Source organism: Haemaphysalis longicornis, unplaced genomic scaffold (assembly GCF_048455015.1).
Source record: "Haemaphysalis longicornis isolate Haplotype H1 unplaced genomic scaffold, Haemaphysalis longicornis Haplotype H1 scaffold_10, whole genome shotgun sequence".
NCBI lineage: Eukaryota > Metazoa > Arthropoda > Arachnida > Ixodida > Ixodidae > Haemaphysalis > Haemaphysalis longicornis.
Window position 1 is genome coordinate 28,511,069 of NW_027526204.1, and position 16,403 is coordinate 28,527,471.

The 16,403-nt window shown below is 45.3% G+C and overlaps 1 long non-coding RNA gene and 1 pseudogene across 1 annotated transcript in view; one reads left to right on the plus strand and one right to left on the minus strand.

The window, feature by feature from the left end:
- The first annotated feature begins 1,653 nt into the window (after window positions 1-1,653).
- On the plus strand, window positions 1,654-2,861 carry LOC144157668 (uncharacterized; annotated as a pseudogene).
- An 8,121-nt stretch (window positions 2,862-10,982) lies between these two features.
- LOC144157669 (uncharacterized) overlaps window positions 10,983-16,403 on the minus strand; it is a 58,715-nt gene continuing 53,294 nt past the window's right edge. Inside the window, exon 3 of the long non-coding RNA XR_013319814.1 lies at window positions 10,983-11,121. This is a non-coding gene — a long non-coding RNA (uncharacterized LOC144157669). The remainder of the gene's footprint in view (window positions 11,122-16,403) is intronic.

The window sequence follows — 16,403 nt, forward strand, 5'->3', positions numbered from 1 at the left end:
TAGACATCTCTGCAGAACTTCTCGGCTACTACGAATATTTGATCCCTTTTTGTGATGACATTGAGGCAGAGATAATTAAGAGGATAAGAATGGGGTGGGGTGCCTTCGGCAGGCATTCTCAGGTAATGAATCGCAGCCTATTATTGTCCCTGAAGAAGAAAGTGTATGACAGCTGCAACTTACCGGTAGTCACATACGGGGCAGAAACTTGGAGGCTGACTAAGGGGGTTCAACTTAAATTGAGGACGACTCAGCGAGTAATGGAACGGAAGTTGATAGGTGTAACGTTAAGGGACAATAAGAGAGCGGAGTGGGTCAGGGAACAAACGCGTGTTAAGGACATATTATTGGTGATTAAGAAGAAGAAATGGACGTGGGCAGGGAATGTAATGCGAAGGCAATATAACCGTTTCTTATTAACGGGAACAGAGTGGATACCGAGAAAAGGGAAGCGTTGCAGGGAGCGGCCGAAAGTTATATGGGCAGATGAGTTCAAGAAGTTTGCGTTGACTAATCGGCCGAAGTGAGTACAGGACCCGGATGATTGCAAATTAATGGGACAGGCCTTTGCCCTGCAGTGGGCGTAGATAGGCTGGTGATGATGATGATGATGGTGATGTGATGTCTTCTCGTTGCCTTCTCTTCTCAGAAGCGGGTCTTCCTTGGGTCTGCACAACAGCAGCTCGGACTTGCTCGCTGAGCATTTCAGGCTGGTGCCCTCTAGCTCCAGCGGCAGCTGCTCCTCTTCTGCGAAAGAGCGGCACCGCTGCCATTGTGTTTTTCTGACCACAAAGGCCGTTTTCAAGCCCCCCTGGCATGCCCGGTAGCCCGTCAGGTGTTTTCCTCTCTTCCTCTGGGGCTAGCTTGTGGCCGCGTAGACATCGTTTTTGTTCGGGTTTGGGCACATGCCATTTCCGAGGCTTACTCGACGGCATTGGTATCACGAGTTCACCTTCTGGTGCTACAAACAGCACCTCAGCAGCGCTGATCCGAACCTCCCGTAGTTCGGTTCATTTGTTCCCTTGAAGACAACGATGACCGTCGTCGTCTCTCCGATTTTCTTGACCAGCCGGTTGCGTCGGTTGACCTCCCTTGCAAAGATTTCGTCAGGAGTTTCGCTGCTCGGGATTCCCCTTATGATTCACTTGACCTTTTCAGGCGGGGCGTTCGTAGCCCCACACCTCGTACTTCTGCCCTGCCACTTCAATCTTCTTGACTCGGCTGTAGCGGCTGGCTCTTTCTTTTCTGCCGTGCAGATCACGCTGATGGTCTGCTGCGCGTTTAAGCACAGGATGTATTCGTATAAGGCTTCTTTGGCGGTTCCGCCACCACGTGAAAGGCCGCAGTTATTCAACCAGGTTTAACTTGACCACGTTTGTTCCACCTGTCGGCCTCATAACGATCTTGATATTACCCCTCGGGAATGCTGGCATTCTCGCCGCTTAGATTTGTTTGTTTTCTTTTCTTTTTTTATTTATTTGTCTTCACAAAAGTGGGAGGTGACCAGGGTAAAAGCCGTTCTGCGACGACTTGAGGGTTCGTCAGCCACCCGCGGCAATGACTGGTGGCGATCACAAAAAAAACACACATAGCCGGCATAGCCGGCACGAGGAAACACATATAGCCGGTGGACACTGCAGCACCACCATGACAATGTCGCCTTACGTGCCTCTACTTGTGCAGGTTTTGACGAAATGGTTCTACGCGGACGGAGCAGCGGTACTTGTTATCGCCGGACAACAGGCCCAACAAACCCTGATGAAGAGTGCGTACCAACTCTCGAAGGAACGCATCGCCTGCGGAACTAGATCGCCCGTGGCGACAACGGTGCTGTGCCACGTGGACTTCGTAAACTGCGCACCTTCGTGGAGCACGCTGACGTCCTTGGCCTCCCCGATAGCAAGCCGCCCGGAGCACATAAAAGCAAGGGCCACCGCCTCAACCTTCAGTGGACACGCGAGCACCGCCGTGACAATGTCGCCTTACGGGCCTCTACTTGTGCAGATTGATGATAGAAAGTATGGCTTTCGGAGTAACTGTACCTGCCTGATTGTGCTGCCGTGTCCAAACACTGTTCTTGGTTGCTTAAATGACTGTGTTTCAGTTGTAAACCTGTTACTGAAGTTGTCCGGTGACTAGAGGAAAATCCTGAACCCAAAGTTGAAAAAATGCTGGAGGAAATATTAAGTAACCAGAGTAAATTACTAGCAAAAGGTAACAAAATTCTGGCAAGGCAGACATCTACGGATGCAAGCATTTCTGACATGCGTGTTAGGCTCCAGGCTATTGAAAAACCACTTGAAGGGTTGGGTGAAACACAGAACCGGCTTGCAACGATAGAATCAAGTGTTTGTCGCCATGACGCGAATCGATGGCTCTTGCCAGGCAGATCGATGACTTAGAAAACCGTTCTAAACGCAAGAAATTTATGGTACGCGGAGTAGAAGAAGAAGAATCTGAGGACGAGGCGCTACTCTTAAGTAAGGTAAATGATGAGATATTTGGCAAATTACTTGGCTCAAAGTGTAGCTCTATTGATAGAATTCACCGTCCAGGAAAGAAAATACCTCGAAGGGACGGACCGGTCATCTTGAAAGTAGCAGATTTTAGGGACAAAACCAAAATACTGAAAAACTGCCCTAAACTTACGGGAACACAGTTCAGTACCAGCGAATATTACTCTAGGTGAGTTGTTGAAACCAGAAAACAACTATGGACTTCATCAGCGGACGAAAAAAAAGGGAGCAACGGCTAAATTAATTTTCGATAAACTGAAAGTAAACAACGTTCTTTACGGCTAGAATGAAGCCACCAACGAGCGGTTCAGGTATGCTAGCTCAGGTCTCACCCGCTCTGACTGACGCAAATCGCGACCATGTGCATCAGTTAAGGTTATTAATGTCAATGTCAGAAGTTTTCTGAGTCAAGCAGGTGCAGTTGAAGCCGCAATTGTGGAGCATGAACCGGATATAATGGTCGTAACAGAGACCTGGTTACATACGGATGTAGTAGATTCGGAAGTAACACCTCCAGGTTACATAATTGTTAGAAAAGACCGGCAAGGAAGAGGTGGTGGTGTTGCTTTCTTATTAAAGACAACATTAGGTTTTCATTGTTGCATGATAACTGTAACATAGAAATGTTGTGGAATAGAACCAGGTTCAGCGAGCGAACTGTTTATACTGGAGGGATTTATAGAGCGCTGAATTCGTTTCTACATATAATCACAAAGCTAAGGAATTTCATGGATCCTAACATTACCCTCCAAGATAACCTATTATTACTGTAATCTTCCGGTTGTTAATTGGCTATCCCAATCTCCTGAATCTGAACAAGTTGCAAGTGCTGAGTAACTACTACAGCTGACATTTTGTTACGGGCTAACGCAAATTCTCACTGAATGTACTCGGGTAGGGACTACAAGGCTATTTATTGATTTGGTTTTCGTGTCCCTGAGGTTGTTGTGGTTTCTCAGCCGTTGTGAAGTTGTACAGGGCATGTCCGACCACAGAATTGTAGTAACGCACCTAGAATTGTCCCCAGACACCTTGGGCAAACCCATATTTAGCACTGTATTGAATTTTATGGCGGCTGATGACGTGTCTATTGTGGACTACCTTTATAGGTCCTTTGATGAATATCAGGTTATTTACAACACTGACTATAGCACTGATAGGCTATGGCATTTTTTTAATGTTGTGGGGAAGTCCATCGACAGCTATGTACCCAGGATTACAAAACGAATTTGTAAAACCAATCTCTTGATTACCAGAGAAATTATTCGCACAAAAAGAAAACTAAAATGGAAAAAAACTTGTGCGAAAAATCGTACCCCTCAAAGCGCAGCTTGCATTACATCGATGAGACAAGAACCGAAACGTCTGATCAAGCAATCCAAGGATGGGTTTTTCAATTTAACATTGACGAAATACATGAAGGAAGCCACTTAAAAGATCTAGCGCTTATAACTCCCCCAGCAACCTCCCCGAAGCCGCCCGAAATTTCTCAACAACGCGTTGATGATTTCAATTCCTTTTTTTGCTTCTGTGTTTACTAGTGACAATAGTACTTTGCCGGAGCTTTCTACGTCATCAAGGCGGCGGCTGATTGATGATGTAGTAATTAGCGAAGAGGGTGTCCTGAATCTTTAACTTAATATATATATATATAAAAAAGCCCCGGCCGTGATGATATACCCAACAAATGTCTGTACAGATACGGTGAATGGGCATCTCGCTTCCTTACAAAAAAATCTTTCAGTCGTCCCTGCGCAGTAGCTCTTTCCCATCAGCGTCGAAGCGGGCAAAATTACCCCTGTTCACAAAAGAGGGTCCCTTCTGGACCAGCGCAACTACCGTCCTATTTCGCTTATCAGCACATGTTCAAAGACCCTAGAGCACATTATTAACAAAACCTGATGGCCTATCTTGATGCCCACAATCTAATATTTTCGAAGCAGCATAAATTCCGCCGAGGCTATTCTACAACAACACAGTTAATCGAATTTGTTCACGATCTTTCAAATGCAAATATTTCGCGTGGCCAAACTGATTTGGATTTCGCAAAACCATTTGATAAAGTGCCGCACTCGAAGCTACTGTTTAAAATTGACAAAACGTTTCAAAATAATCACTTGACAAAATGATTTTCGTCCTATCTAAGCTCTCGTCAGCAGTTCATTCAAATAAAAGACAAACAGTCTAGGTCAGTTGCAGTTAATTTCGGAGTTCACCAGGGGAGCGTACTGGGTCCCCTTTTATTTTTGTCATATATAAACGACCTACCAAATCGCGTCATGGTCCTGATAAGGTTGTTTGCCGACGACTGTGTTGTTTATAGTAGAATCGAGACTGAACACGACCAAGTTAACCTAAACAACAATCTCTAAAGAATAAAGGATTCGTGCGAAGAATGGCAAAAGACTTTGAACGCAGAAAAAAAACAGTCTTTATGTCTATAACCAGAAAGAAACACCTCTAGCATACAATTACCGGATTGACAATCCTAGTCTTAAGCGTGTACAACACTATAACTATCTTCCGTTATGGTTTACGCCCGACCTCCGGTGGAACACTCATATTGATTATGTATGCTCGAGGCCTACCAAGGCATTGTATAGCCTCAGGCCTATCCGTTATAGCGCCCCGCCTGATATAAAGTGCCTAGCTTACAAAATCCTAGTTAGGCGTAATATCGAATATTCTAAAATTGTCTGGGACCCTTACACACAGTCAAACTGCAATAAATAGCAAAAATGCAGCGACTTGGTGCGAGATTTATTTTAATGAATATCGCCGACATCATTCAGCTACTGAACTTTGTGGAACAGTGGGCCTGGAAGGTTTGGAAATTAGGTCGAGGATTGAGTGGCTCAAATTCCTTTTCCTGATAATTCAAATTATTTTAAACTAAACTATTCAGATTTCTTCCAGGTTAACACACAAGAACACTCCAGACATCGCCATAGTATGTACCTACCACCCTTAGCCCCACGTAACGACTGCTTTAAGTTCAGTTATTTCCACTTGCTATCGAAGATTGGAATACGTTGCCGGAGTCTATAATTGGTTGTTCCTAGCTTACATCATTTGAACAGAAGCTAAAACGGCTATTTCTTCAATAACAGTGACAAACGCCTTTCGTTATGTGCGTGCGTGTGTACTTTTTGTTGGTCGCATGAGACTGCAATAGTTGTTTTTCAAGTCCAAATCTTCAGCGCGGTGGAACAGTGCCGCCTCAAATGCGTCGTGTACTGTTCTGCGCGTATGTATTGCATCGCATGTGTGTTCCATGTTCTTGTTATGTATAACTTCGAGCTGTTGCTCACAATATTACCGAGAAATTATCTCATGACCTGTACTTTACTTTTTTTCGCAAATTATTTGTTTTGTACTTCCACCCTGTAACGGCCCACTTCTGGGTTAACAGTATTCTAAATTAAACGAAATGAAATGAACAATTTCAGGAATTATTAAAGAGTACGCGAGAACAATGATAAAAAAAACACTTACCCAGCTACAACTGCTACTGCAAGTACAATAAATACAGAAAAAAGTTCACAAATGCAATCCCTAAACACGTTTTCATGCATTTGTCTCAGAACTTGACATAAATAAAAAAATCATAATATGCGTTTTACAGGAATTGCAAAAAATACAGGGGCTTCTTGTTCAAGTCTTAGAAGTGTGAAATAGGAAAGGAAATACAAGCATTTAGGACACGATGCAAAAACTGTATGGGAGTTCCAAGAAAATAATAAAGGACAAGGCAGTTTTATAAAAAAGCAATGACAGCAAAAGAAATAAAAGCACCTTCGTGTTAGGCTGTGCATACATCAGTTAAATAAGCAGTGCTTAGCGATGTCCGCTCCATTGCCTGGCTATCAAACCGATTGAACAAACCTGGCAGGTTACTTTCCAGCATTTGCGTTCCATAGTTGTGCAAGATTTTGGAAACTTACATTTCTCTGCTTTTATGGTTTTGTACAATTGTTCATTTTTATGCAAATCAGCTATTTCAGTTAATAATGAATGATTCTGGTAGATAACTCTCTGGCTAGGCGATATTTATAAATGTCATGAACTCTCATAATTTTGAACTTCCTAAATAGTTGCGCGGTATGCTCGGTATAAGGCTTGTTTCCAAATATTATCAGGACTTTTTCTGGATATTTATTAGTTTTGTTAGATTCGTTTCTGTAGTAGCACCCCAAAATAAATGGCAGTCATTTAGGTAGGAAGCAAATAAGGCATTTTGAACCACAAGTTTAACGTTCTCAGGCAGAAGGTGTCTGTTGCGGTTGAAAATATCAGTAATTGAGGTCAACCTTTCAATAAAAAATTTACTTGGTCATAACAGTGCACAGTTGCCGCGAAATAAACACCGAGTAATTTAACCGAATTTACTACACTGAGAAGAACTTAGGGAACGGGACAATTTAATTTCAACCGGTATTGTGTTACAGAGGGCAATGCCTGATAACAAACTGTTTGTTTGCCGTAACTGGTGCGTGCTTTTGGAAGGATGAGGTTCTGATGCTCAGAAAATCTGGTAATGTTATAGTTTGTGAGGTTATCATGAGGAAAACCAATTGTGACGATGACACGACAGTAGTCCTCGCTTGATTAGCAATAAGCGTCTGAGTGGAGGGATTTTCTATCTGTTGTAAATGGAATATGTAGGTGCCGTGTATGTGCTGAAGCTGATTATGCGAATAGCTTGGTTTTGTAAGAGTTCAATCTCAGATAGGTGCGCTTGTTAAGTGTTTTCCCATGATGCAATGCAATATGAAATGTGGCTGTGAACGAAGGCAAAGTAAAGCAAACAAATTAGGTGAACAGGGAAATGAAAAAGTGATCGAGCAAGACCCGGATACCATGATTGATTGATTGTGGGGTTTAACGCGCCGACGCAACGCAGGCGATGGGGCGCGCCGTAGTGGAGGGCTCCGGATTAATTTTGACCACCTGGGGATCTTTATCGTGCGCCGAAATCTCGTACACACGGGCGTTTTTGCTTTTCGCCTCCATCAGAAAAGCGGCCGCCGCGGCCGGGAATCGAACCCGCGACCTTGTGCTCAGCAGCGCAACGCCTTAGCCACTGAGCCACCGCGGCGGGTAGACCCGGATACCAAAGCATAATTTCGTAATGAGGGATTCAGCATGCATATTGAATTTTATTGGTGGTCTAAGGTAATTCCCAGAAATACAGCTGATCTAAATGCGGTTATGCCGTGATTATAAAGAAAAACGGAGGGAGTTCAAGGAAGCTGAATTTGATGCGAGTGAAAGGCCATAAAGCTGGTTTTAGCGGGGTTTATATAAAGTTGGTTTTTTTCGCACCAGACAAAAATATTTTTTAGATCACTGTGCAGTCACCCCGTTATATTGGTGAAAATTTCGTCCCCAACAAATAGTGTGGTGTCATCGGCATAGAGCATGCAATAAGTGTATTTAAGGGAAGTAGTTAAATCATTATTGTATAAGAGTAAAAGGAGAGGGCCTAACTGGGAACCTTGTGTTACACATCTGTAATAGTTGGTGGTTGTAATAAGGAAACTTAAATTTGCATGACTTAATTCCGGTTAGCCATATAACTGAGTAAAAGGTTTAAGACGGGCCCAGATATTCCGAGCGATTCCAATTTACAAAAAATTATAGTATGATAATCATGTCAAATGCCTTTGTAATATCAATGAACAAGGCCCCGGCCCAGAATCTCTTGTGAATAAGTGTTTTGATGGAGTCAGTAAACGTTATCAGAGCTAATGCCGTGGAGTAGTTAGCACGAAAACCGAATTGCTTAGATGTGGGCAAGTCAAATTTGTTAAGCTAGCTGATCAGGCGGTTAACAATGAGTTTTTTGATGAGTTTGCCAAAAAACGGCATGATAAGAATTGGGTGATAATTGGACAACATATGAAGCTCTCTCTTTTTAAACAAAGGAACAATTGTGCCCTGTTTCAGCTGGCTGGGAGAAATACCACTCTTAAATATTTTGTTCACGATGTTAGCGAGTACACTACTTAGTTCACGGGAAATAAGTTTAGTTTTAGATGGCGTGATTGCGTCCAGCCCAGCTCCGGTGTTTTTCAAGCTACTCAGTATGACGTGAAGTTCATCTGGCGATGTGGGGCGTAAAAAGAAACTATAGGGACAGTGTGGAAGGTGAACTGCATCAGCGTCCTGAATCGGAATAGCCGAAATTAGGGAACCAGATTGTTTCTCAAAAGCTCATGCATTAATTTCGGGTAGCTACTTTCCAAATCAGTTGAAAGTGCCTACCTGAGTTAGTTTTCAAGCCCCAGAACATGTTCGGCTCTCGATGCCACCTCAGCACCAATGACAATCGCCTCCAACTCAACCGGCACTTACTATCGAGCCCGCCCAAACAGGAAACTTCAGCTATACTAGCCGTAGACCTTACTAAGCCCTTCGGCAATGTCCGCCATCACGCAATTCTGGACCTCAACTGTTTTGCAAGTCGGGGACCTCTGCAATGGTTACGCACAAGCTTTCCTGGTGGACCGCACAGCAACTTTCCGACTTTGTTCTTTTATGTTCTCCGAATATCCACTACCCGCCATAGGCACCCCGTAGGGCTCATACTCTCCCGCATTCTTTTTAGTGCGGTCTGAGCAACCCTTATTCCGGCTCCACTACAAATACTTACACTAGACAGCGCCTTGTACGCCAACGACATCGGAGCATAAATTTCAGGAGGCAGCGACGCGCATATGCCGCACACACTCGAACTAGTGGCCAAAAAAATCACAGCGACAGCGACGGAAGCAAGGCTACCCTGCTGCCCCCCCGAAATCACAGTTCCTTCGAATCGCTCCCACCCAATAACCCAAACAATGGGCACCCAACGCCCAAGTCACTTTGTTGGGCCCTGCCATACCACTAGCAAACCAGATTAAAGTGCTAGGGCTCACTATCGAACATAATCGACTCAATACCCAGACCATCCACCTACTCAAGACCCACGAATAACAAATATGGGGACTCCTACGGCGGGTCACCAAAGAAGCACAAGGCCCTAGGGAGCCATACCGCCTCAACATTACCCACGCCCCTTTTGCCCCAAGCATCACGTATACCCTACCATATCTCGCCATCACCCGCACGGAAATGACACGAACAGAGGCCATACAATGCGCACTACATCGCCGCACGCTACAGATACCCCTAGCGCTCCTTCCGAAGCCCTCCTCCACACGGGAACCTGTAACACGCCATCCGAGCTTATAGCAGCACACCGACAGGCCCAACCATCCCGCCTTACCCTGACCCACACCGATAGAACTGCCCTATTCTACCTCAAAATAAACCCGCTAATCCACCATTCCCCACCAGTCCCCATACCTAAATTTGATCAAGAGGTCCTCTATCTCCTGCCCATTCCCCGAAACATGCACCCCACCTGTCACAAAAACCATCGCCTGGCGCGAGCACAATACCATGCCAAACACTTCCCTCTCTCCTCGAACACGGTATACGTTGATGCCGCAGGACACCAAGTCCGCCATATATGCGTCATAGCAGCAGTAAATCACACCTCAACCCCCTCTACCTGAAGCACCACCAGCGCTGCCCATCCCCACGAGGCGGAGGAAGCAGCAATCGCCCTTGCCACCACCCTCCCGCCAACCCTACTCGAATATTACCGGACTCACAAACGGCCGTTGAAAATCTCTGCAGGGGCATCATTTCAACCCTCGGCCACAAATTTCGCTGCTCCCACCCCCAACCTCGAAGCACCATCTCCCTTTTGTGAACTCCTGGCAATACGTGCTCTGGCGGCGCGGAGAAGGCCCACAAGGAGTCTCGAGCTTTGATAAACCGGAACCCCCAACAGAGCCCCCTCCCCGCTTTCAACCCACCTCCTCACCAAGGGAAACTTCTCACCTTCCGCAAAATCTTCCTCCATCACAGGCTTTCACGCACCACCCTTCCACCAACTCACAACTCGTGATCCCCTGATGAATCACCCTGGAGACAGATCCAAACCCACTCCCTCCCCACTGAATCCATCCTCACCACATACTGTCATCTCTCTTTCCAACACCCTCTTGTCCATACCGCGGGGGACTATGAAGAGACCCCCCCCGCCATCTATCACTGCACCGCCCTGCTTCCTCTTCTTCTACCCAATCCCCGCAACTCTTGGAGTCCAAGTGCGCTCTGGTCAACAGAGCTCGTGGTTTCAGAGCTGCGGTTCCGTGGCTCAATGGTCCCTAAGCCTAGCCAGAAATAAAACGTGTTTGCCTATCTGTCTCTTTCTCTTTCCGAGAATATAATTGTTTCTGTAGAAATCTTGACAGCCTGTCCATCTTTTCAGCAAACACTTTCTCTGTTGTATTGCTTTGTACACTGGCTTCCGTGACTGAGCTGTGCCTTATCGGTTGAACTGGTATTTTATCTCTTTCGAGAAAAGACGCCCAGCACTCGCAGGTGTAGTAACGTACTGACAAGGCCGTTTTCAAAAGCGTGCTTTATTTTTTCATTATGCAAATGCCAGTTTACAACGGGCAGCGCTATTTGGGCGATGATTGATACTCATGTCTCACTGGCGGCTGACAAATGTAGATATTACCACCTGGATTTCTGCATTCAAATCCTGAAAAAGAAAATAAGGGCATGTTTAGTAGGCCGCGTAGTTATTACACCGGCGTAAAGTGGTAGAATTGTCTATTTTCGTAATGACGTACTGAGGGACACCGCGACAACGTCGTGAATAATTTTGCATTTTGGGTGGATCTTCTGAGCTCCACACCAAACTTAGGCCCCAGCCTCAGAATACATCTACGCCTTCTGGGATGGCAATGTTTCTAAAGACATACACTTATTGTTATTGTACGTCGGCAGTTTCCCGTTAAAGATGTTTATTCTCTCTCTCTCTTCCTAGGTACTTACAGTCCCGAGAGTAGCGTAAGAATAAACATACAGGGCCACTGAGTTATATGAAGTCAATGGGGCGGAAAATTTCTCAGACTTTCGCTTTGAACAGCGTTACTTCTATTTCAGTCGCCCGGCCAAAAACCTGGCCTTGCATGTATAGACGGGCTCGTCTATGAAGGAGCGATGAAGGTGCTTTTTAACGTATCTCTATAACATGCGGCGATGTTTAGATTGGACAAACTGCCCGGTGCCTCAATAGCAGACTGTGGCCCAAACAAAAATCCGCTGACTACTATGGGGGACCTTTATCGGAACCGACTCAAAATAGCTAAATTGAAACCTATATATAAAAGCGCTTATACGAGTGATTGCCAAAATTACCGCCAAATATCTATCTTGAGTTCAATTAACACATCGTTTCAAAAACTATTAGTCACAGGATTTGACAATTTTTTAGAAAATTGTGACGGACTAGGACGAAATCATCATAGATTTCGAGAACACAATTAAGTCCACCGCTACAGCAATAACCCCTCCTAGTGAATTACTAACTAATATTTTAAAGAAAAAACACGTCCCTGACATTTTTATTTACATCAGGAAAGCCTTTCATTGTGTCAACCATAGCATTATCTAACAGAAGCTGGAGTGATATGGATGTAGAAGTATTGTCATGCTGCCGAAGATGACAAATGAAAAAGTAAGTTTTTTGGAGCCAACTTGGGCTTCCCTGACAAGAAAACAATACACAGGTGACAAGGACGTCCATACGTGAGTATCGGCGAATCGAATGCCGCGGCGGCTGCTCAGATGGCATTTGTGTTCCGGCCGGGTGTTTCTCGAAGCGTCGAATTACATGGAAAACACTGTAGATAAAAGGATACTATTCTAGGCTACTGGCGTTAGGGTTAAACATTCGACCTATCAAATGAAATAATCCGCGCAGCTTAAGAAATAAAGAATGTGACATGCGCTTCATTCGGGGCACAGGTAATACACGCAGGCACAGCCGGGAGATAAAAGCAAAAAACACAAATAAACAAATCCAATGCATTATTCTCGATATTGTCACCGCTCTAAAAGTGCATCGACACGGGGCTAAAATAAAAGGACAGCCCGAACAAACAAAAAACATTCTCTCATCTTACGTAGTATTGTTTTCGGCGAAACACGTAGACGACTTCAGGCCACGTGCATCGTCGTGATGTTCCCGATTCATCATCCGGGATCACCTCGTAGCTAAGTTGGCCAACACGTTTTAAAATGCGACAGGAACCAAATACCATCGCAGAAACTTCTCACTGAGTCCACGTCATCGGATGAGAGGCCAAACCAACACACGATCCCCTGTGCGGTAGTTGGTGTGGTTGTAGCGTCCGGCATCCACCAGCTACTGATCTGTTGTACGATCTTGAGCGTGCTGCCGGGCCTCCTCAGCACGCTGAAGGTATCCTTGGACTTCGGCGTTGAGGTCGTCATCTTGTACGTGCGGAAGCATGGCGTCAAGCCTCGTAGTTGCCCGTCTTCCGTAGACTAGATTTCTAGACTAGTTTTCTGTAGACTAGTTTTCTGAATAGCCGTGTTGTACGCAAACGTGACATAAGGAAGGACTTCGTCCCAACTCATGTTCACCGTCGACGTACATAGCATAACCGCGATCGTTTTGTTCCGATGCTGCGTTAGTCTGTTCGTTTGGAGATTATACGGCGTCGTTATTCGGTGAGCGTGTTGCTGCTGCGTAAGACTGATTGCATCAGTGCCACTGGAAAGGCCGTTCGCGGTCTGTGATTAGAACTTCAGGGGCGCCTTGTCGCAACACAACTTGGTTTGTCAAGAACTTCGCGCATTCTTGTGTAGTCCCCCTCGGAAGAGCGGCGGTCTCTGCGTAGGGCGTCATGTATTTTGTCGCTACGACAGTCCACTTGTTCTTGGATTGTGAAGTAGGGTACGGTCCCAGAGCGTCCATTCCAATCTGCTAGAAGAGCCTCGGGGGGACCGCGATCGGCTGCAGAAGTCCGGCGGGTCTCGTCGGCGGCATGTCTTGCCGCTGGCAGTCACGGCAGCTCCAGAGGTAGTTGGCGACTTCGGATTTAAGGCGGGGCCAGTAGTACCTTGCCGTGATTTTTCCGATTGTTTGAGCTGTGCCGAGATGTCCGGAAGACGGGTCGTCATGGCACGCTGCCAAAATTTCGTCACCAAGGTCTGCGTTGATGACAAGAAATTCACTCACTGGCTGAAATTCTTCTTCACGAGGACAGAGATTTTAAGACTGAGTGCTGGTAAGTTGCGCTTGAAGGTCCCAGGAAAGGCGCTGTTGCATCTTTGGAGGTAGTCGACTATGACGCGAAAGTCGGGGTCGGCACGCTGCTGGGTGGCTAGGCCTGTCCCCATCCCGACTTTGTAGAACGCGCTGTTTTCATCGGAGCCTTGTGGTGGTGGGTCGACAGGATCGCTGAACAGGCAGTCGGCGTCGGAGCGTTCCCTTTCGGATTTATAGACAATTGTGAAGTCGAACTCTTGCGGGCGCTAGCTCCAGCGACAAACACGGCCAGAGGGGTCCTTTAAATAGACGAGCCAACACAGCGCATGGTGGTCTGTCACAACCATGAACAGTCTACAATACATGTATGGCCGAAATTTTAAATGGCCCATACAATAGCGAGGCAATATTTTTCAGAGGGTGAGTAATTTTTGTCCTCCTTCGAAAGACCACTGGTGCTAAAGTCTTTTATGTTTTCGTGACCTCTTTGCTTTTGTACGAGGACGGCACCCAAAGCTATACCACCGGCGTCCGAGTGCATTCCCGTTTCAGCGTTCTTGTCGAAATGAGCGAGCACGGGCTGGTTTTGCAGGCGTTGTTGCAGCTCGCAGAATGATTTTTCTTGGGAGTTTTCCCAGCGGAAAGGGGTGCTGTCTTTCGTCAAGCCTCTGAGTGCCTCTGCAATAAGTGCGAAATTTGTGACTAAGCGCCCATGGTATGCGCCCAGGCCAACAAATCTTCGCACGCCCTTCTTGTCTTTCGGTCTTGGGAAGTTGGCTATGGGTAAAGTTTTCGCCGGGTCAGGCAGGAGTCCCGCAGCGCTGACGACACGGCCAAAAAGCTTTAGTTCCTCCTATGCGAAGCGGCACTTTTCAGGCTTCAGGCTTAACCTCGACGTGCGAATAGCCTCGAGTACAGACTCTAACCTTTCAAGGGTTCGTCGACCGTTCGGGTCAATACCATGTTGTCGAGGCATACGCGACAGGTGTGGCACTTGAGGCTAGCTATATTGATGTCGATTGCTCTTTGAAACGTTACTGGTGGCGTGCACAGCCCGAAATACATCACCTTGAACTCTGGAATCCGATCAAGGGTTATTTATTTATTTTTATTTATTTAAACAACACTGCAGTCCAGAATTAGGCACAAACAGGAGTGGAAAAGTAAAAAGATAGCATATGTGGCTAATGTAATTATACAATCTCTCTTACAAACACCAACAAAGGAATGGCAACGTCAAACATTTATACGTGTGAAAAAGCTGATCAATTGATGCATGGAGATTTGGCGAAGTGAACACAGTGGCAGGCAGACCGTTTCAGTCACATATTGTTCGCGGGAGAAGGAATATTTATGAGCGTTTCTGCGGGTTAACAATGCGGTAAATTTAAAGAGCTTGTATTGCCAGGTAGGCCGGGAAGAAAGAGAGGTAAGATATGATGATGGGTCAATGCGAAGTTTACACCTATAAAGATAGGCAAGAAATTTTATTCGGTTGATTCTTCTTTGGGATTCCTGAGTTGGAATTCTGTTTTTATGCATGAGAGTAGTAGGGTAATCGTGTCGTTGATAATGGTTTTAAATAAACCAAAAAGCTTATCGTAAAGTTTGTTCGAGGTTGCCAATATCTTTTTTGTTTGCGGGTGCCAGACAACTGACGCGTACGAGAGGCGAATGAGATTAATGTATTGTAAGCCAACATTGTGATGTCGGGTGGGGAATATCTAAGTTTGTTTTAAGAGTACATGTTTTCTTGTAGCCGAAGCGCAAACGATGTCAACATGAGGCGACCAGGACAGGTTTCTAGTACTCGTCACACCAATGTATTTAGAGCTATTCGGTAAATTCACAATGGTGTTTTTAATTGTTTACTGGTATTCAAGATGGTTCTTTTTGCTTGTTATACGCATTACACTGTTTTATGGGGGTTTAGTGTCAGGCCCCACAGGTTGAATCATGTAAACACGCTCTCGAGACTTTCGTTTAGAGAGACCTGATCGTTAACATTATTAATATTTTTATAAAGCAAGCAGTCACCTGCAAATAGACGAATATTTAGGTCATGGTTCATACAAACTATTCTATCGTATTATAAATGAGACAAAGCAGCGGCCCGAGCACGTTACGCGGGAGAACACCGGAAATAACGGAGAGGGTATCAAAGTGAAAGCCATTTAAATCGACCGATTCTTCCCGAGGTTCAAGGTATGATCTAATCCATTTCACAAGCGAGCTCAGAAAACCGATTTGGTTTATATTTAAATAATGTTCCACAGTCAGATATTTTATAGAAAGGTTTACTTAAGTCAAGGAATATTACGTCAATTCGGCCTGATACATCAATCACAGAATAAAAGGAATGAATAGTGGAAATAATTCAGTGGTGCAGGACAAGCCCGTGCGGAACCTGTGGTGGGAGGAGGAAAGAATTTTGTCGTTATTTAGGAAACCAACTAGGCAGTTAGAAATTATGCGCTCCATGAGCTTACAAGCAGAGCTTATCAAAGTTATTGGCCAGTAATTTGGAAGCAACGTATTATCCCCCTTTTTAAACAGCGGAACAACACGAGCGACACGCCAGCCCGAAGGGACCCACCAATTAAAATGAATAAACGAAAAATAGCCACCAGAAAGTGAAATCATCATTAGGCGTAGCGGCGCAAAAAAGCATTAGGTATGTTATGTGGTCCACACGAGCATTTGAAATCTAATTTAAGGAGCATCAAAAAACGCCTTCAAAT